The sequence below is a fragment of the Felis catus genome, chromosome E1, assembly GCF_018350175.1.
Source record: "Felis catus isolate Fca126 chromosome E1, F.catus_Fca126_mat1.0, whole genome shotgun sequence".
Classification (NCBI taxonomy): Eukaryota; Metazoa; Chordata; class Mammalia; order Carnivora; family Felidae; genus Felis; species Felis catus.
The window spans coordinates 7,668,018-7,689,270 of record NC_058381.1 but is presented as its reverse complement, the minus strand read 5'-3'; the positions used below and the strand labels follow the sequence as shown (position 1 = coordinate 7,689,270).

Genomic DNA, 21,253 nt, shown 5'->3' with positions numbered 1-21,253 from the left:
CACCCAATCTAACTATGATGCCCACATGGACATTGGATCTTGTCATTTCATTGTAATAGGTCTTCAAAGGTCATCCATGGCTTTTACACTATGACCTACATGCCTTATCTATCTTTCAAATCCCCATGTGCTCCAGCTGGTTAATCCAATATGACTAGTGCCATTATAAGAAAAGAAGAAGAGAGACACAGACACATAGGTAGAAGATGGCCATGTGATGAGTGAGGCAGAGACTGGAGTGATGTGTCTACAAAGCAAAGATTGCTGGCAATACCAGAAGCTAGAAGAAGGAAGGAAATAGTCTTCCCTAGACCTTGGTTATTGATTTCTAGCCTCCAGAATTGTAGACAATAAATTTCTGTTGTTTTTAGCCTCCCTGCTCATGGTACTTCATTACTCCAGCCCTAGGAAACTAAGACAGACTCACTGCCCTCATCACATCACTCCCTCTCAGTCACGCTGGCCATTCTTCTTCCTCACCACGTCAAGCTCACTATTCTCTTTCTTTGGAAAAAAAAATGTATTTTCCCTTGATGTCCTCGTGCCGATTCCTTCTTGTCATCCAGATAGCAGCTTAAATCTCGCCTCCTGTGAGAGGACTTGTCAGAAAACCAAACCCAATGGAGTCAACACCCACTATCTATTCCGCACCACCTGGCACCCGGTTCCGATTCTCTGCTTACAAGGTAACACTACGTGACCCTTGTCTTACTCGTTTGTTTAGTGCCAGAGACCACCTCTGCATGTAAACCCCATAAAGCAAAATCCTCTTGTCTCCTGTGAATCCCTGGAATAGTTGCCCCCACTTTGCAGATACTCCATGAATATTTGTTTACCATAAATGGGCCAGTTACAAAAATGAAAAGGTCTTCACCAAAGTGAAGCTGGTTTGAGCAACCAGACAGTCGGGAATAGACCAGGAGTAGTTCGACTGGATCTTTGAGACAGAGAGGGTAGAGGCTTTTTGATGAAAGGAGCAAGAATCCTCAAAAGAAGATCGCCCTCCTACCGGTGACGGGGATCTCAGCCCGTGTTCAGTGCTGAGCCTCCGGCGGAAGGGGACGTGATCGGGTATGTTCCATCAGGCCCACCACTTTTCCTCTGCAAATATTTATGCTCTGAGCACCCCCTCGCCCGGGCCTGATGGGAGCCCGGGAAGGCTGTGTGCTAGCACAGGGCCTAATGGAGACATCACACTGCTATTAGCACAGATGGTTGTCATATGTATGCAAATGAGAAACAAATTGAATTTGGTGTCCTCTCTCACCAGCTGTCCTATCAAGGAACGCTCCCACAGCAGCCAAAGAGCTGCTGCTATACTACTCATCTGTCACCACAGATTAATTACAATGAGGACATTAATCACCATTTGTTTCTAGTACAAAGGAAAATATCTTGTTTTTCAAGTACGTCCTGTTAAAAGAAGGTGTCCGGCCTTGTAGAAACAAGGCCCAACAAGGGCTTGAGGCTTCATTAGTTAGGGGCAAGAGGCCAACGGCTGGTGAAAAGCCCTAGGCTGTGCGCTGCCTTCAGAGCTATTGGCCAGTAAGGAGTCGAGGAGAGGCGGCGAGCCTGGGGAACAAGGAAGGACAACTAACTAACTCTCACTTTATCTGATGCCCCAACAGCCTGCAGTTTAAAGGTGTTAATTAACTTTGGTTAGTGGATCTTCCAGTGGATCACAAGGCACCCAAAATAGGTGTTTGCGATGGATTATTATTACCGTTGTTTGGTAGAAGGACAATGGGTAGGACACCAGCCAGAGATTCCAGAGACCAGCTTTCCCTCTTGACCATTTGTCTAGTCCTTGTTTAGAAATTGGATTTGAGTAATGGTTTTTTCATCTATTGGGAAAGTCAGCACCCACGTGACTATTTAGTGAATACAATCGAAATAGATGCCTGAACATAACTTTACGTACAGTTATGGTAGATGAATGGATTCTCTGAAGCCTTTCTACACACTCACGTTAAGGAGGTTCTGATGAGGGGCACCTGGGTGGCTCAGTCGGTTGAGCGCCCAGCTCTTGATTTCAGCTTAGGTCATGATCTCATGGTTCGTAAGTACAAGGCGCCCATTGGGCTCTGCGCTGACAGTGTGAAGCCTGCTTGGGATTCTTCCTTTCCTCCTGTCTCTCTTTCCCTCCCCTACTCCCCCTTTCTCTCAAAATAAATAAAATTTTAAAATTATTTTAAGAAAGAGAAGGTTTTGATGAGATTGTCTCTGCTCCCTGCTTTCCTTATATCACCACCGTGAGATCCGTTCCTTAACTACCCATCTTTAGCTTTTGTAGGCTGTGATGCTCAATTTTAGCCATTCATTTGTTCATTCATTCATTCAACAAACATTTGGACGCTGTACTGGATGATAGACACATCTATCACCAGATGCCATCCTGGTTCTCATGAATTTTACTACTGTCTAGTAGGCAGACAGACAATAATCAAATAAGCACAAAAATACGTATGAAACTTCCATCATGAGTACGGACTGCAACAGAGAATCACATGGCACCATGGGAACATATAATGGGAAGACCCAACTTTCTCTGGAGTAGAGGAAGCATCCTTGAAGAAAGGGCAATTAGGTGAAGATCTGAAGTATGACGCATAGCTAACCAGGCAAACGCAGATGTCAGCGAAGTCCCCTGTGAAGAGAACAAAGCTTTAAGGTAGAAGAATTAATGGCTTGCTCAAGAAACTAAAAATAAGGGCCATACAAATGGTTTTCAGAGTGGCATGGAGAGATTCGTGACCAGAGCACAGGAGGGTCCTTGTAGGACCTCTTGTAGGTCCTCTTGAAGAAGACTGTCTTTATTCCAAGAACAATGGATAATCACCGCAGGGCTCTAAGCAACACAGGGAGCTGATCAGATTTGCATTTTGAAAAGCTTATTCATCTTTGACATGAGAAACATATATTGGTTCATGTAGTGTCCTTGGCTATGAAGAATTTTGGACCAAGAGTCAATCATCTTGGGCTTCCATACTGGACCAGGGAAGGGATTCGACAGAAACAGGGTATTTTTCTATAGAGTAACTCCCAGGTATAATAATGAGTGGGGGGGGGGAATTCAAAGGTTCAGTGTTATTTCAAGAACTGAAATACAGTTGGGTGGAGGGGAATCAGGAGCATTTAAGTCAAGTTTTGTAGGAGTGTTCTCTTCAGAGGATACAGGGTCAGTTTTTTGGGAGTCGGGAATTTCACAGGGGAGACGAACCAAGGTGGAGAAGTGAGAACAGAGAAATGAAGATGGCAAGAGGGGTGCGTCTCAGGGGCATACGTGAAGGAGAGGAGAAATCACCCTTGGGAATTGAAGCTGTGCTGCCTGCCAACTTCTAGAAGCAGTTTTTTGTTTTTTTTTTTTAATTTTTTTTTCAACTTTTTTATTTATTTTTGGGACAGAGAGAGACAGAGCATGAACGGGGGAGGGGCAGAGAGAGAGGGAGACACAGAATCGGAAGCAGGCTCCAGGCTCGGAGCCATCAGCCCAGAGCCTGACGCGGGGCTCGAACTCACGGACCGCGAGATCGTGACCTGGCTGAAGTCGGAGGCTTAACCGACTGCGCCACCCAGGCGCCCCTAGAAGCAGTTTTTTCAAGGTTGGCTGATCAAGGTTTCCGGGTTGACAATGGTGTTAGTAGAAAAACAAGAAGCTGCTCTTCACAGTCAATAATTAACGTGAAATTTGTGTTAATTCTAACCAGTAGGTGACCACATACTTTAACCACAGTATATTAAAGGAGGCCTGTGGGAATAAAGTCACATCAACAGCAGACACTTTAACCTAGCATAAAAAGTTGACAGAAAGTAGCAATTATATTCTTTGTGTTGTATAAAATAGAATTCTAGTTGCCCAAAGGAGCAATGAAAATATTGGAGAGAAAGGAACGTCTGATAGATTACAGAAATCTAACCGGAGGAAAATAGTTTTATTTTATTATTATTTTTTTAATATGAAATTTATTGTCAAATTGGTTTCCATACAACACCCAGTGCTCATCCCAAAAGGTGCCCTCCTCAATAAGGAAAATAATTTTAAAAATATACGTAAAGATATTCATCAAGAGATGGGGGAGGGGCGCCTGAGTGGCGCAGTCGGTTAAGCGTCCGACTTAAAAAAATTAAAAAAAAAAAAAAAAGAGATGGGGGAAAAAAATCAACCCGCCCCCACAAGAGTAGTGATTAAAAAAATATTCAACTATACAAAGGACCACTATGCAGTAATTTTTTTTAATTTTTTTTAATCTTTATTTTTGAGACAGAGAGAGACAGACCGTGAGCAGGGGAGGGGCAGAGAGGGAGACACAGAACCGGAAGCAGGCTCCAGGCTCCGAGCTGTCAGCACAGAGCCCGACGCGGGGCTCGAACCCATGAAAGTGAGCTCACGACCTGAGCCAAAGTCAGATGCTTAACCGATTGAGCTACCCAGGCACCCCTATGCAGTAATTTTAAAAGGACGATTGAGATGAATATTTATTCGCGTGAAACTATGTCCATGGTATAATCCACGGAGTGACTTAAAAATATTATTTTTCATCGTTCGATCCTATTGATATAAATAAATATTTATAGAAGCCTGATCAGATGGGGACTATCTTACCTCTTCGCCACCAAATTTACAGACCTGACTAGTTTGTGTGTTCTCCATCTTCCATCTTGGTTCCAAAGAGGAGGGATCCCCATTCCCATCAAAGGCTGACCTTGATTTTGACTCATCTGGACTCCATGCCTTCTTGCTTCCCCTTACTGCACCTGCAGGAACCATGGTTTTCTCCTTCCTCGTGAAACTCTTCTGTTAGGACATCCCCACCACTGTAGTCAAAAGCTCTCCATTCTCCCATCTCCTACAGCCGCTGCTGCATCATTTATGCTCATCTCTTCAGAGCAGAACTCAAAAATGTCGCTGTGAAGTTCTTTCCACCGCAGCTCACTCCAATCTGGCTTCTGTCCCTACCACTCTTTTCAAGGTTGCAAACCGCTCCCCTGTTGTCACATGCAGTGGTCACTTCTCTAACCTCATCTGATTCACCCACGGGCATGTGGTACCATTGACCTTCTCTCAAAACCCTTCGTCTCTGGCTTTCTTATCTTCAATGGCCACAACTTCTCATATCGATGTCCGATGTCGACTGCTTCAAAGTTTGCCTGAGATTCCTCTTTCCCAGATTCGGTGCTCTCAACTCTGCCTGTGCATAAGCATCATCGGGGTTTGGCTTCTAAATGCAGGGCTGCCTGGGCCCCAGACAAGGGAAATGAGAATCTCCAGGTGTGGGGCTCTGGCTTTCGCTGGTTTTTGATTTTTTGATTTTAGAGAAAGCACGAGGGGGGAAAAGGGACAGAGGGGACGAGGGAGAATCTCCAGCAGGCTCCAGACTCAGCTCAGAGCCCCACACGAGGCTTGACCCCACGACCCTAGGATCATGACCTGAGCCCAAATCAAGAGTCAGATGCCCAACCGACTGAGCCGCCCAGGTGCCCCCTGGCTTTGGCAGGTTTTAAAAGCTTCCCAGGTGACCCTTACGTGCACTCAGAGCTGAGAACCACTGCCCTATGTGGTCTCGTTCAGTTCCACGGTTTTACATGTTATTATCCTAAGGCCAAATTACTACTAAATTTATAACTTCAGCCCCTGGGCGGAGCTCCCTGGAAGAACGGGGCCAGTTTAGTCTGAAGGGAACTCCCTGTCCCTTGATGGCCCTGCTCTCGTCCTGGGACTGGGGGCGGGGCGATCGACGCTAACATAGCAAGAGAACCACACTGGACTTCTTTGACATCTCACACTCAGCATTCAGAAGAGCAGAACTTCTCGTCCAGAAACATCTGCACAGATTTCACAAATCCCTTGACCTTCACTGGCTCCACAGTGACATCCAGCTTGGCTTGGACAAAAGATGAATAGAGACAATAATGCCTTCATTCTAAATCCTTATTGGCTGTGCAAGCCTCTCTCATGCTACTCCAAGTTTACAAGGCTTCCATATGAATATGACCTCATGTTCACCTCCCCCCCCCCACCCCCCGCCCACCATCAATAGCACCAGGTAAATTCTCCTTTGGCCACTTTGCAGTTCTGTACCGTTAGGATCCGGGTCACTCTGTTCTCTAGTAACTGCCTTCCCGTCCTATTCCAGACTCTCAGGGACACTTGCTAGTTTTTTCGAGGTGACTCCCTATTCACTCCCATATCCTTGTGGGATGGTTAATTTTATGTGTCAGGTTACCTGGCCTACAGCTACCTTGTTTGGTCAAACAAGGTATTGGTCAAATACCTTGATATTTGGTCAAACGTTACTCTGGGTATTTCCCTGAGAGTGTTTTTGCATGGGATTAACATTCGAATCAGTAGGCTCAGTAAAACAATCGCTCTCCCCAATGCAGGTGGACCTGGAAAAATCAGTTGACGGCCTCAGCAGAACAAAAAGTCTGACTGTCCCCCGAGTAAGAGAATTCCCCCTCTGCTTCACTACCTTCAAACTGAGACATCAGCTCTTTCCTGCCTTCAGCCTCGAATGGAAACATTGGCTTTTCCTGGGTCTTGAACTGTTTTAAGGCCTCCTAAAGCTGGCCTTATCCGTGGCTGAATGGAGTTCTTTTAAAATGTGCCCAGGGGCGCCCGGGTGGCTCCGTCGGTTAAGCGTCCGACTTCGGCTCAGGTCATGATCTCGTCCGTGAGTTCGAGCCCTGCGTGGGGCTCTGTGCTAACAGCTCAGAGCCTGGAGCCTGTTTGGATTCTGTGTCTCCCTGTCTCCCTGCCCCTCCCCCCACTTGCACTCTGTCTCCCTCTCTCAAAAATAAATAAACATTCAAAAAATATATTAAAATGTGTCCATAACAACACCTACCATTTATGAAGCTCCTACTCCATGTCTGCCATTGTAAACTGTATCACCTCCGGTCCTCGTACAAATCATTGCAAAAGAGGTAAATGTTTTTGTGAGCGCACAGTTGCAGAGTTGACCAGCAGCAGAGCGGGAATGTAAACAGCAGTGTGTGATTTCTGAGTCAGGGCCCTCTCCTACCCATTTCATACTGGACCCACCTATCATCGCTTTCCTGTCCGCGTGCCTAAATGCAAACTGCTGTTAACGTCCTTCTCGAAAGGTGGGTGCGACACAAGCTTACGCTTCTACATGTATATCTATATGCACATGTATTATTTTGGTGGGCATAAATAGTACCACGCTAGACCTAGATTTTTCTTTTTTACACTTTGCTTCTTACTTTCAATGATAAATCATGGAAGTGGGGTCCCTATCAGCATAGTTGGAGAGCACTTTTTTTTTTAATGTTTATTTATTTTTGAGAGGGAGACAGAGCGTGAGCAGCAGAGGGACAGAGAGAAAGAGAGAGGGAGACACAGAATCTAAAGCAGGCTCCAGGCTCCAAACTGTCAGCACAGACCCCAACGTGGGGCTTGAACCCACAGACCAGACCACGAGATGGTGACCTGAGAGGAAATCAGATGCTTAACCCGCTGAGCCACCCAGGAGCCCCTGTCACCTTTTTAAATACTTTTTTTTCAAATTTACTTGCCCTTTTGTGGACTAGAGGAGTAAAGTCAAGCCCCTATGATTGTGTCTACTTATCTAGGTATTTCCTGTTCATTTCCTTTATGATATGATAATAATGCATAATAACAGTAATAATGCTGTTATTTGGCAAATAGTCAATACCTTTAGGGCTTCAAACTTATTCTTTTCAAATGTTCTTCTTTGATTCATTGAAGTCTTTTTACTTGGAATGTAATTTTATCTCTTAAGATCCTGACCAATTTTTTGTTTGGGTTTTTGTTTGCCTGTCTTTGTATATTCAACCTTTCTTGGTCCTTTTGAGTTAGATTCATCAATTCACACAGTACAACTGGGGTTTTAGGGATTCCTGGGTGGCTCAGTCCGTTTAAACCTAGGACTCCTGATCTCAGCTCAGGTCATGATCTCATGGTGTATGGGATTGAGCCCCACATCAGGCTCTGCACTAACAGGACAAAGCCTGCTTGGGATTCTCTCTCTCCCTCTCTCTCTGCCCCTACCCTGCTCACACTCTGTCTCTCTCTCAAAAATAAATAAGCATTAAAAAACAAAATTAAAAAAAAAAACCTGGGGTTTTTCTCTGTGATTGAGCCTCTTTTTTTTAACGTTTATTTCTTTTTGAGACAGAGCATGAACAGGGGAGGGGCAGCGAGAGAGGGAGACACAGAATCAGAAACAGGCTCCAGGCTCTGCGCAGTCAGCCCAGAGCCCGACGCGGGGCTCGGGCTCACTGACCGCGAGATCGTGACCTGAGTCGAAGTCGGATGCTTAACTGACCGAGCCACCCAGGCGCCCCGAGCCTCTTTTCTTTTAAAGAGTGAGCGGTGGCCATTTATATCACAACAAATAATGTTTTTGTTGTTCCATAATACATTTTACGTTAAGTCCTGTGTTTTTCTTGATCTCTTGTGTGGGTGTTTTTGAAAATCTGTGTCTATCATTGAATTTTCTTGGCATCTGGAGTGTGTTTTGATAATTTGGAAATGTTATACTTCAAGAATTCGTTTTGTAAATGTAAAGATGCATGTTATACATTTATGTATGACATTTAAATATCTATGTAAACATTTAAATATCTACAAAAAAACCCCAAAATTGGTATGCTACAATATCTCCACGTTTTCCCCTTAGCTTCAACAACCCAGTTTTAGTTGACTACTATTTTTCAGTGTTTATCTTATAGTTGTTAAGTATACTTATAATTTCATGACTCAATATTCCATCTTTTAAAAAAAATTTTAGCTTATTTTACTTATTTTGAGAGAGAGAGAGAGAGAGAGAGAGAGAGAGCATAGGAGGGGCAAAGAGAGAGGGAGAGGGAGAGAATCCCATTGTCAGCACAGAGCCTGATGTGGGGCTCGAACTCCCGAACTGTGAGATCATGACCCGAGCCAAAATCAAGAGTCAGTTGTTTAACTGACTGAGCCACCCAGGAGCCCCGATATTCCATCTTTAAATGATGTCTTGCCTCACCCTCCATGGCTACAGTGGTATTTTTGAGCTTCTGTCTGCCTTTTCCTTCAAATTTTTGTTGGTGATTTCATTTGGCACATTTAGAGTTTGAATTACTTTTTATTCTGAACCATTATCCACTGTTATTTTAATCTTAGCCCTACAATTGCATTAGTCTTTTCCCCCATTTATTTCTAGTTAGCTGAGGTTTATCCTCTGACAGTTTTTCTCCTTCTCCTTCTCCTTCTCCTTCTCCTTCTCCTTCTCCTTCTCCTTCTCCTTCTCCTTCTCCTTCTCCTTCTCCTTCTCCTCCTCCTCCTTCTCCTTCTCCTTCTCCTTCTCCTTCTCCTTCTCCTTCTTCTCCTTCTTCTTCTCCATCTTCTTTTGGAAATACCAATTATTTTTAAAGTATAACATTTGTACCTTTCTTGTCTATTCTCAGCTCTTGCATTCTTTTAAACTCTGCTTATTCCATGTCATTGTCCTTCCTTTCCTTGCTTCTGTTGTCCGCATCCCTTACCATGTTTGCGATGGTGTTTATTCCCCCACGTGCGACTCTTAATGTGTGGCCTTTGTGGATTTAGTTTTCTTTCATTCTTTTCCCCTAATAATTTCCAACTCATGTTTTATTTCTTTCTATCACATCACTTATCCTTCTCGAGCTCTTGTATGTATGCTTTGTGTTTTTATCTAATAAAGGTGACTGTTTCATTAGGGCTCTTATTGAATGATATGCTTGATTAATTTTCCCCAGCCCCATGGCAACATTTTGTTGGTGAATGTTCCTCATCTTTCATTTGTCTTTCTTGTTTGTTCTTTTTTTCTACTCATTGTTGGGCGGGTGGAATCCTTCCTGGCCCTGTGATTTGTAGGAGGTGGGGAGGGTAGATGATGCTCCAGGCTTGCAGAAATTCTCTTCATGATAATAGGTTTTATTTAAAAAAATTTTTTTAATGTTTATTTATTTTTGAAAGAGAGAGAAAGAGACAGAGTGCGAGCAGGGGCGGGGCAGAGAGAGAGGGAGACACAGAATTGGATGCAGGCTCCAGGCTCTGAGCTGTCAGCCCAGAGCCTGACGCGGGGCTCGAAACCACAAACTATGAGATCACGACCTGAGCCAAGGTTGGACATTGAACCGACTGAGCCACCCAGGCACCCCATCATGATAATAGGTGTTAAATGTGAGCAGGCTCTTCTAGTAAATACTTCCCCCCGACCGTGCAGGGTTGGCGGTGAATGTGCTGTGGGTAGTACAGAGGTCTTTCTCCTCCACTCCACTCCCTGCAGAATGGCTTGCCTATGTGATTCCTCACCCTGCCCCACCTTCCTCATTTCTACAGAGTGCCAGATCAAGTTGAGAGAAACTTCCCCTACCGACCTGCCCACTTACCTCCATTCTTCCAAATGGTTTCCCCACCACTCCCATTTCCATTGGAAAAGTGCTCTGCCAACTTCACCGGAGATGAGATGTGTAGCCTTGAGTACCCTCTCTGCCTCTTCTCCAGAGTCAGAGCTTCATTTCATTTTCTTACATCCAGTGGACACGCGTCATTCACAGATTCTGTGTTTGTGAATTTTCCCTTTCACTAAAATTCATGTGTCACCCCCGAATCGAGACCTGTGGCACTTTTGTGGTCATCCAGGGACCTGCTTAGAGTGACGAGCGTGAATTCCCTCAACACACACACACACAGTCCTGGCTGAGGTCGAACAAGGTGACACTCTGTTTTCTTAGCTCAGCTTTCAGACTATAAACAAGTATCCCTTTTAGTGCCACGTTATTTGCATTTTGGAGCTGGTTGTTGATGACTTTGCTGTTTAAAATGGCCCCAAGCACGGTGCTAAAGTGGTGTCCGGTGTTCCTAAATACAAGAAGGCTGTGCTGTGCCTTATGGAGAGACTACATGAGCTGGAGGAGCTTTGATCAGGCATGATCTGGCCATGAGTTCAATGTTCATGAATCAGCAATACCAAGTAAGGAGTTTTTAAACAGAAACACACAGAAGACAAGGTTAAGTATGGATCGATTGATGAAAATGTAGTGACCGGGGGCTTACAGGACCCTAACCCTGTGTTTCCCTTGGAAGCATTGGTTCAGTACCCACTAATTTGGTGTTCTCGGTGACTTTACAGAACAGAGCTACCACAAATAACCAGACACAATTGTATTGTCATTTTAGGGTACTGATGTCTCCCGGTTACATCCAGGGCAGAGTTTTTTTGACCGTCCTTGTTTTTTGGTTGTTTTTTTTGTTTTTTTTTTTTTTTTTTTTTTTTTTTTTTTTTTTTTTTTGCTTGGGGTGATTTATGAGAAAAGCTGGGGGTAATTGCCACGTCTTGCCATTGTAGACCTGGGTAGGGCTTATTGGAAGGCTTTATCTTTTAGGCAAATTACCCTGAGAAGGTGGAGGGTGCCGGGCAGGAAGCTGAGGGTCAGAGGAGAGAGAGCTGAAGAGAATGGGGAGAAAATGAGGAGGCTGAGAAGGGCGTCGGTCACAAAGCCCCCCTGGGTAAGTCCCCGAGCACGAGTATTCGCAGTCAGGTAGTTTAAAGTCTGATCTGGACGCCGCCATTTGTTACCTCTGTGACGCTGGATAGGTTATTGAGCTGGGAGTCTGTTCCCTCTTTTGCAAATGTTGATCATACGGCATAATTGTGAGATTATATATTTAAAGATTGTGTATGAAAAGCGTCTGTTACCCAGTAGGAACTCAGCGTTTATGAGTTCACTCCTCGTTCACTTAGGGAGGCAGCCTATTTGGGAAGCTCATACAACTGCATTTCTGACTTCTCTCAGAATCGGTTTATGATCCATGCCCAACAAAATCAATCTCAAAGTCACACTTGTTTATTACCCAAAGTGCTATTACCCTGCTTGATCACTCTCCTTGTCGCCGGGCTTGGGAATGAATAGCTCTCAGCTATTTTCCAAAATCAGATCTACTCTGAGCAAATGAAGATTTGCCCCCAGTAACAATATTAGAGAGGGCATGCTGCAGCTTTGAGGGCACGGAGGGATTCCGGAGATGTGGATACCAAGACATCACTGCTTAGGCACAGCCTTGCAGGGTTCCTGCATAAAAGGAGGCAGCACATATCAGGATGCCAAGGTTCTGACCTGTTTATTCTTTCAACATCAGCCTAATGGCATTAGCGTTACACCTGGTAGGTCTCAGCTGGTGTGGCCTAGCCAATTAGGCTCAGGAGACCTCCCATGATGGTGTGAAAATTGGTGACACAGTCAGGGGGTTACTCCTGACTGGGGTCCCGCTGCTATCTGTTCACCAGCCGTATCCCAGAAGTGTGTGTGTCAGGGACCTGACAAGCAGGTGAGGGCGTTCCGGGGCTTTCTCTAGAGGGGACTTGACTTTCCCAGGCAGGAAATGTTTTGGTCACTCTGTCCTCCAATCAGGAATTAGAGTCACTGGATGGAAAGAAAGAGGCACACAGAAGACAAGACTTTGGTGGTATGATCAGAATTATAAGGAAAGGTTAAGACTCTGCTTCTCCCAGCAGGAGAGTTTGATATGGTTAGGGATATGGAAGGACAAGGAAAGAGCCCAGATCAACCCTCTGGACTCATCGCTGGCCACACAATTATGCTTTCTGCGTTCTCTCTTATGCTAAACGTGGGTCCTCTTGGCCTCCCTCCCCCGCCTCCCAAAAGTGATGATAATGCCGCTTACTCCCCTTCCACAAATGCTCCAAAACTATGGGGGTCCTTCCCACAGTTTATCAGTCAGTGGCACTCTAACCCTGTAGAGTGATTCTGTTATTTCATCCCTCCAACAGAGGAGTTAACCGAAGATCAGCAACGCTGAGGAACTTCTCCAAGGTCACCCAGCTGGCAATGGCAAAGCTGGGGCTCAAATCTGAATCTGTCTTACCGCCCAACTTCAGGCTCATTTCATGCGCAAGGCTGCAGTGAGGTCCTGCAAACACAGGCAGTGGTTGGAAGTGCCTGAGTCCCTTTTCTCACTGGGCGAAACCAGTGGTCCTCTGCTCTGGCTACATACAGAATTACACGGACATCATGGGCCTTAGCGACGCGGTCTTCCTGGAGGGAGAGCCCTTCAGCCTCATTTTGAAGTCCTCATTGTATTCTGAAGAGTAAACTCCTTCTCTTCTGTACAGAGTACGAATATAGACGCTATCTGAAAGTTTGAGACGAAATATGAAGAATTGGCTTTTTAAGTACAGGAGACTGTATTGCCCACCCAAAACTCTTGAATCATCTTTTGGCGTGCCAAAAACACCAAGCCAGTTCAGTTAGGCAAGAAAGGGGCATTATTAGAATGATCTTGGAGTATTTCATGAAATCAAATGATGGAGGCATCTGAAATTTAGGAAGATATTGAATCTCTGGAGAAGCCAGAATAATATATATGTCCTATCTATCTATCTATCTACCTACCTATCTATCTTTGATTTGTTCCACATTTTGGTGTTATTCTTCTCTCTTCTTATATACAAGTAGTTCCCAAAGTGTGGTGCGCAGACCAACAGAATCAACATTACCGTGAAGCTTGTTACAAACGCATATTCTCAGACCCGGCCCCAGAATCAGAAACAGGGTTAGGGCTCAGCAATGTGTATTTTTACAAGCCCTTATAGTAATTCTGCTGCTCAATAAAGATTAAAGAAGTGTTGCTATGGTCCACATCCCTCAGTTTTCCACATGACAGAAAATAGCCCATGACATCACCCATCTTTTACATGCTATGGGTTCAGCCGTGTCGAAAAGTCTGAGTTGACTGTCATTTGTTCTCAAATTAAAATTTATTTAGAAGAGACCCACTGACTGAGTTTTGATTATCAACCCACAGTTCCTGGAGCATGAACTACAGTGGATAGAAGTGGATAGAGGGTAGAAGTGGATAGAGAAGACAAGTACCATTGTATAGACATGGGTACTCCAACTGCAACCAGATAAATGGTAGAGAAGGGGGCAATACTCAGGGGAAAGATGCTGGGTGAGTGGTCTAATAATAAGCACAGAAATCGTAGCAGTAGCAGTAAGAAGTATTAGCAGCCGTGGTAATATCTACCAGTAATCAATGAGTATCGACTCTTTGTCAGTCCTAGAGCTTGGCGTATTCTCTATAGGTTTTATCTAATTCTCACAACATCCCTGCAAAATAGGAAGTATTGATATTCATATTTTACGGATGGAGAATGGTTTTAAAAACTTGCTTGAACTGATATCCCCGGTAAGCAGGGGAAGAATGTGGGCGATCTGTGACTTGGCCACACCGCTGTGTCCCAGCTCTAGATTTTGTCCGCTCTTAAGGGAAACAGGCCTTAGTGCGCGCGGTAGTTTGAGACTGGACAAGGGGATGTAGAGTGTCTGCAATTTACTCTGGCTGGGGTCAAGGCCAGCTAGACATAGAAGATTAAAGGCATTTTCACTACGCCTACGACAGGAGACCACACAGGGACAGAAAATGTCCCAGAGACATAACCAGTGAGGCTCTAAATGAGAGACTTGACTTGCAGTCAGTACTTTCTTCTTAAAGTACCCTCTCTATACTCCTCTGTAGCTTTGTGTGCGTATCACAACCATCTGAGATCGGATGTCCTGAAGGGACCGGTTCTTGAATACTATCGTGTGATGATGGGGAAGCCATTTCAGGAGAACTAAGGGCTTAAGAGTTTTGCACTTTCTTGCTCACCTGGCATATTTGAACAACCTTACTGTTATTTATTTATTTTTTTTTGCAGTCAAGTCTTTTAATTTACCCCACCTGCGTCTGCTCCGTCCTAGCCTCAGCCCCTCTCCCGATGCTCTAGAAACTTCCAATGTATTTTTCTAGAACTCGTCCCTCCCCCAGCCCAGCGCATCAGGACACTCTTCCTGTTCCAGTGTGGCCCCTTCTGCCAGCTGTCCTTCCCCAACACCAGGCTCCCTACACCCTGTCCTTTGGGTTCCTTTTCTCCCCTGTTTTCCCACCAGTTTCTCCTCTTCAAAATAAATCTGGATTGCAAGCCTGCCTGCCTTTCTTTCCACACTTGATCTTAGCCAAAAGGCCCAGAAGCGATATGCCTGCCTTTCTTTCCTTCCCCCACTCTTCCTTCCTTTTCTTTCTCACCTTGCAGGCAGCTATACAGAGAATCGGATTTTCCTCTTCTTGTAGCAACAACAAGAATACTCAAGAGCGTTTTATTTACTAAGAACAGAGGAAGGATGCTATCTTGTCTGGAATGGCCAGGAACAACTGATCCAATGGGGAGCTTTTCATCACAGTCCCCACAGGGTACCTTGTGATGTTTTAATGGTCAAGACCAAACTTAATTCAAATCCAGCAGGCATTATTAGAAGTCATGTTGCCTAGTATGTCTTTATTGCTCTCATTTTAAATTATGAAGTGTAATAAGGTCACATTTCTGGAAATAGAACTCAGTAAGATACATTGGTTTAATTTGTAAAAGTAATCTCCCTTCATAGACGATATGTTTCATTCCACTTCAGCTAAAATCCACATCAATAGCAGAAAAATGTTAACAGGCTTCAATTAGCCTCAATAATCCTTCCACATGATGATGAACAGGAAAAAAAAAAAGAAACTGGTATTTCATATCTTCATCATTTAAGGACTTTGATGATACAAAAGAGATTGGCTCTATTTATTTTCCTGTTGCAGTACATGTCTTCTTGAAAGGTTGTAATATGATAAAATGAATTTTAATAAAACGGAGGTGGAAAGGATTCCTTGGAACTGAGTCAAGAAACTTTCAACTGGGTAGCAGAGAAGATGCAGGAGATCTTTCTGCAAACTGGAGGCTGGAATTGATCTGTGCTTGCATGAGCTTGGCTTAAAAACATGAGCAAAGCTCCATGTATCGGGGAGAATCCTTGGCCTTGGGGAGATGTGGATGGAATATTTCAGTGTTGAAAATCTCACTCGTAAACTGCTCAGGGTCAAACAGTTTTCAGTAGAGTATGAAAATAGCTCAGTTTTTTTTAAAGCCTTACCTAAGAAAGAAGTGTGGAATTTATAGCTCAATGGTCTAGGCAATTCGAGAAGGGGAGGGTCCAAGCAGAAGACCCAGGTTCTGGGAGTAGATGTACATCACAGGTGTATGATCTCCGTCCTCTTTTACTCATCTGTGAAACAGAAAAACACAACCAGGTCACTCTGGTAGGTTTTTCTCATTCCACTGTCACTCATCAGTGTCCGTAAAGAGTGAATCCTGACTACACATTGTGTAAAGATACGTAGCTGTAGGTCAAAAATGTCGACGATTGGTGACTTTACATTTGATTCAATATAGTATGTAAATACTATAACCAAACTATATTAAAAAGTACTTTGTTCCTTTTTCTTGTATTGCAGGCATTTCTCCTGTTTTCATCCATTTTTTTTTCTACTTGCTGAAGCAGTTGGCTTTGTCAGGGGGGACTAAGTGTCCTGATCGTTTTAATTCATGACAACACACATGCGCACCCTGGATGACATCTCTAGCAAAAGGCACAGACCTCTCTCTTGCCTGAACCAACACTCAAGTTCACGTATGGTCTAGCTTTCCTTTACCGTAAGTACCAAGAACCAATGGCTAATGAATAATTTCATGCAGGCTCCGAGGTGATACATAACAAGAGGGAGCGTTTCCACACCTAAGACACTTAGGGTTCTAAAGTGCCAAAGACAGCGGTCGTTAGGATGAATAAAGACTTAGACAAGACCACTGATTGGCCCACCTAGAAATCATCGGTGCCCCCAAGAGCTGTTAGTATAGTGTGAATAGGACTGATACTTGACTGCAAAAGATAACAGTAATGAATGAGAAAAAAAAGGCTGTAGGTCAAGCATCAGCTCAATATCTTAGCGGTTGAAAAGAAAAGTCACAGCAACAAGATGTTCTCCAGTGGGTACATGGATTAAACTGCGGTCCATCATGACATCCTAGTGCACTCTCAACACCGAAAAGAAATGAGCTATCAAACCATGAAAAGACGGGGAGGAAAGTTAAATGCGTATCACTAAGTACAGAAAGCCAATCTGAAAAGACTGCATACTGAGTGATTCTGAAGATCTGACATTCTGGAAAAGGGAAACCTATGGAGAGACTAAAAAGATCAGTAGTTCCCAAGGGTTAGAGGGAAGGGAGGAGTGAGTATGTAGAGCACAGAGGATTTTTAGGGCAATGAAAATACTCTGCCTAATATTATAATGATGCCTATATTTGTCTAAACCCATAGAATCTACACCCCCAAGAGTGAGCCCTAATGTAAACTATGGACTCTGGATGATCATGATGTCTCAGTGTAAGTCCATCAATCATAACAAATGTACCGCATGGGTGGGGGATGCTGATAATGGGGGAGGCTGTGGGGAAAGAGGATATATAGGAAATCTGTGCCTTCTGCCCAATTTTGCTGCGGACCTAAAATTGCTCTAAAATATGAAGGCTATTTACGAAGAGAAAGGCAGAGAAGTCAGAAGCTTGAGAAGTCAGTAGGGCTTAATGAAACGGATTTTTTCTTTCTGCTTTCACATTAAAGGATAGGAAAAGATGATAGCATCCTTGAAGGCAGGGGGCAAGAGGTTAAAGGTATGCACAAGACAGAGACAGAGAGACAGAGAGATCCACTTTTCCAAGGGGAAGTGTCCCCCTTTGAAAGAGGAAGAAAGGAATATCGATACCGACTCAGAGAAAGCAACAACCACAGGGCTATGGTGTAACCTAGATAGCTACTGTCAAAAGAAGACGACCAGTTTGGGACGAGTGAAAATTACACAAAATTCAGTTGCAACGTCCAAAAGTCAAGTTTCACTGGGACACAGACACACTTGTTTGTGTACATATTTTCTATGGCTGATTTTTGCGAAATTGGCAGAGCCGAGGACTTGCAGTGGAGGCTGGGTAGCCTGAAAAGCCTACTGATATTTATTATCTGCCCTTTACAAAAAAAAAAAAAAAAATTGCTAACCCTTGACCTAGAGCACCCAGTATTGAGATGGTGAAAATCTCAATCCAAAAGGTCACACCTCGGTTCACTCACATTTTATTGGCAAGAACTAACCATATGGACCCCCCCCCTCCCCCCATGCAAGGAGGCTGGGAAATGGAGCCTCTGGCTGGGTAGGATCAACTCTACCCTTTCACACTGGGAGACACAAATCTTTGTTGTTCAGGTCACCACGCCTGAAGCATGTACTTCTCAGGGTACAGATTTAAATGCCCTTTAGGTATTTCTGCTCTCCAAAATCCATTTTCAACTGTGCCACCAGAGAAAGGGTGCGTGCGTGTGTGTGTGTGTGTGTGTGTGTGTGTGTGTGGTAACCGGGTTGGAAGTCTTCCCTTCTGCCTTTCTCCGTATTTCCTCATCCTGCCTGGCTCCAGTTGGCTTTCCTCAAGCTGTCACTCTTTCCCCCCTCAGGCCTCTTCTTGCTATTGTGCTGAGTGACTCAGTTATGTCTGAGCTCCCAGCGCTAGATTATATACCCGGCCTCAGCAACACCAAAGGCCGGCACTTCTAAACAGAATCCGCTGGTCTTAGAAGGACGTGGTCATTAGAAGTCACCAAAATATGCCTTCCAGGGATGTGAAGCAGCCGTCTCTATGAGAAAGATGGGCTGCGTGAAAAGCATTTCCTTTGTGCCCTTAACTTTTAAAGAAATTCAAGTAAAATATCAACACGTTCAACTCAACCACATACGTACACGGTATTTTAGGGAGTCTTTTGGTGCCCAAGGGTGGCTTACCAGAGATTTAATATTCCTCCGTCAGCCACCACTTAAAGCTACCTAAAAGTCTAAGCAAAAATGCATTGCAAGCCCAGCCCACAGACTCTTACATTGTCTTGCCTAAGATTGCATCCCCCAAACCATTGCTCGATAGGCATTCCGGAGTTCGCACTCTGCTACAAAATTAGCTAAAACAGTGCCTGCTCTCAAGGGAATCACAGCCCACTGGCAAGACAGGCTTTTATACATCTATGGATGATAGAAGGTAGACTAAAATCAGGGCTTCAATTGAGATCCAAACAAAGTACTCTGAGCAAACACGGGGGGTGGAGTGATTAATTGTGGCAGATGTTAACCAAGAGTAATGATTTTAAGTATCAGGAATAGAAAGCCTTTCTCCATCACGCCTGCAATGCTAATCCCAATTCATTCATCATCGAACCTCACCTTGCCTGGCCATTTATCTTAAACGCAAACCCAGCTTTATTCGGGAAAATCGGTCATATTCATTTATCCTTTGATTGCAGACGTTCAGGAAGGATAGCCGTGGCCTGCCATATTTCATGCTCATCCACTCACATGGTAGGCCAGCGTTTTGCCAGGAGACCTCTTAAACTGAGATGGTTTTTAATTCAATCTAAAACCCAGGCTTGGTAGCAGAGCAGCCTCATAACCCTGTGATACAGCCTAGGACACACATGCTTCCTGGTCTCCAGTCCGATGTCCTAGTGAAGATAATATTGGGTGCCTGCTCTTTGGACGCATCCCGTGAGTAAATCTGGAGATCGCTGGCCTAAGTTCCTTCACCTCAAGAAAGAAAGGCCTACTAATATCCCACTAAACGATGATGTAAGGCTGGAGGTGATGCAGGAGGAGAAAGGCATAGATCAACATTTCATGAAAGAATGGAAAATGGAGAAACCAAATGTCCTTGAGGAACCAACTCAATTCTCATTCCTCCATTGAAGTAGGAAGCATTGCTCCTTCCTGTCTGGGCAAACTTTTCTACCTGTTCATGATACCAAGTCCTTCCATTTCCCTAGTGACCTAATCATTTCCCTCTACCAACCTCACTGTGAAAAACGTACAGGTATTCTCCATTGTGGAGGAGGAAAACATCAGCCTTAACAGCCTCCTCTGGTTACTTTTCCATTCGTTTCTCCACCCAACATTTTAAGGTAAGCCTACCGTGATGCCCCCCTACGGGGGCCGCTACCTCACTATCAACATAAGCATCTTCTCGCAATGATGGATCTCCCTAAGTAGTCCTGTCTTACTGTTGTTTATGGATAATACTACTCAGTGTTAATATGTATTTCCTCCTCTTGTGCAAATGTGTTGGCTCTTTGTGATTTGGATGTAGTCTCCGCTAGAAACTAGCTGGAATCCAAGAGTTGACAAACTACAGCCCTTCGGCAAAGCTGGCCCTCCACCTGTTTTTGTAAAGTTTTATTGGAACACGACCATGCCCATTCATTTCTGTATTGTTCAGGACTGCTTTTTTTTGCAACAGCAGGCAGAGTTGCTTAGCTGTACAAAGACCACAGATTCTCAGAAGCCTAAAACATTTACTATATAGCGCTTTACAGATAAGGCTTGCAACCTCGGAGTTAAATTTTCTCATAATTAATATTCTAGGCTCTACGTGGTCTTTGGTTCTCTTTACCTGTGGTAAATTAATACCAGACTTTAGGGAGGCCGCATCTTGTTCTAAGAAGAATCCTTGGTTCAAAAGTTGGCAGAATCCTGATACAAAGAGGGACATTCATACTTCGATTGTTTTGTGCTGCAAACTAGGGCACCTACTGTGCCCATAAAGATCCAATTATGGAAAAAGAGGACTAAAGCCACACACTCTTTACTTCCTCAGGAATTGTTTTCCTTTCTTTCTGGTAACAACCCTAAGTTCTTGTTGTAAGCTAGAGACTGTGCTTACACATGATTGACTCAGAAAGCTGTTATCTCTTTCCTTGACCAGAGGTTGTTCTGGTGAAGGCAGCGTGCTTCATCGGAAAGGAATCTTGAACACAAATGTTCACAGTTGATAAGAGTTAGGTGGGTAACACTGAAGTAATTAATAACACCACTTAAAATACATATTAAAAGTGTTTGTGGGCGCCTGGGTGACTCAATCGGTTAAACGTCCATTCTTGACTTCACTCAGGTCATGATCTCACAGTCATGAGATCCAGCCTTGCATCAGCTCCACACTGAGCATGGGGCCTGCCTGGGATGCCTCTCTCTCTCTCTCTCTCTCTCTCTCTGCTCCTCCCCTGCTCACTTGTGCATGTTCTCTCTCTCGCTCTCTCTCGCTCTCTCGCTCTCTCAAAAAATAAAAATAAATTTAAAAAAATTTTTTTAAGTATTTGTCTCTGGGGCACCTGGTGGCTCAGTCGGTTAGGCGTCCAACTTCAGCTCAGGTCACGATCTTGCGGTTCACGGGTTCAAGCCCCGAGTCAGGCTCTGTGCTGACAGCTCAGAGCCTGGAGCCTACTTCATATTCTGTCTCCCTCTCTCTCTGTGCCTCCCCTGATCATGCTCTGTCCGCCTATCTGTCTGTCTGTCTGTCTCTCTCAAAAA

The 21,253-nt window shown here is 44.3% G+C and overlaps 1 protein-coding gene across 2 annotated transcripts in view; it reads left to right on the top strand.

Moving 5' to 3' along the window:
• Positions 1–20,865, top strand: part of LOC123381925 — a 234,598-nt gene extending 213,733 nt beyond the window's left edge. Inside the window, exons 7-8 of one of the 2 annotated variants that reach the window (XR_006589527.1) lie at positions 16,319–16,517; positions 17,185–20,865. The gene's annotated coding sequence lies outside the window, so the exon portion shown is untranslated. Of the gene's footprint in view, positions 1–16,318 lie in introns of both variants that reach the window. The other variant, XR_006589524.1, reaches the window with a different exon arrangement.
• Positions 20,866–21,253: the final 388 nt, after the last annotated feature.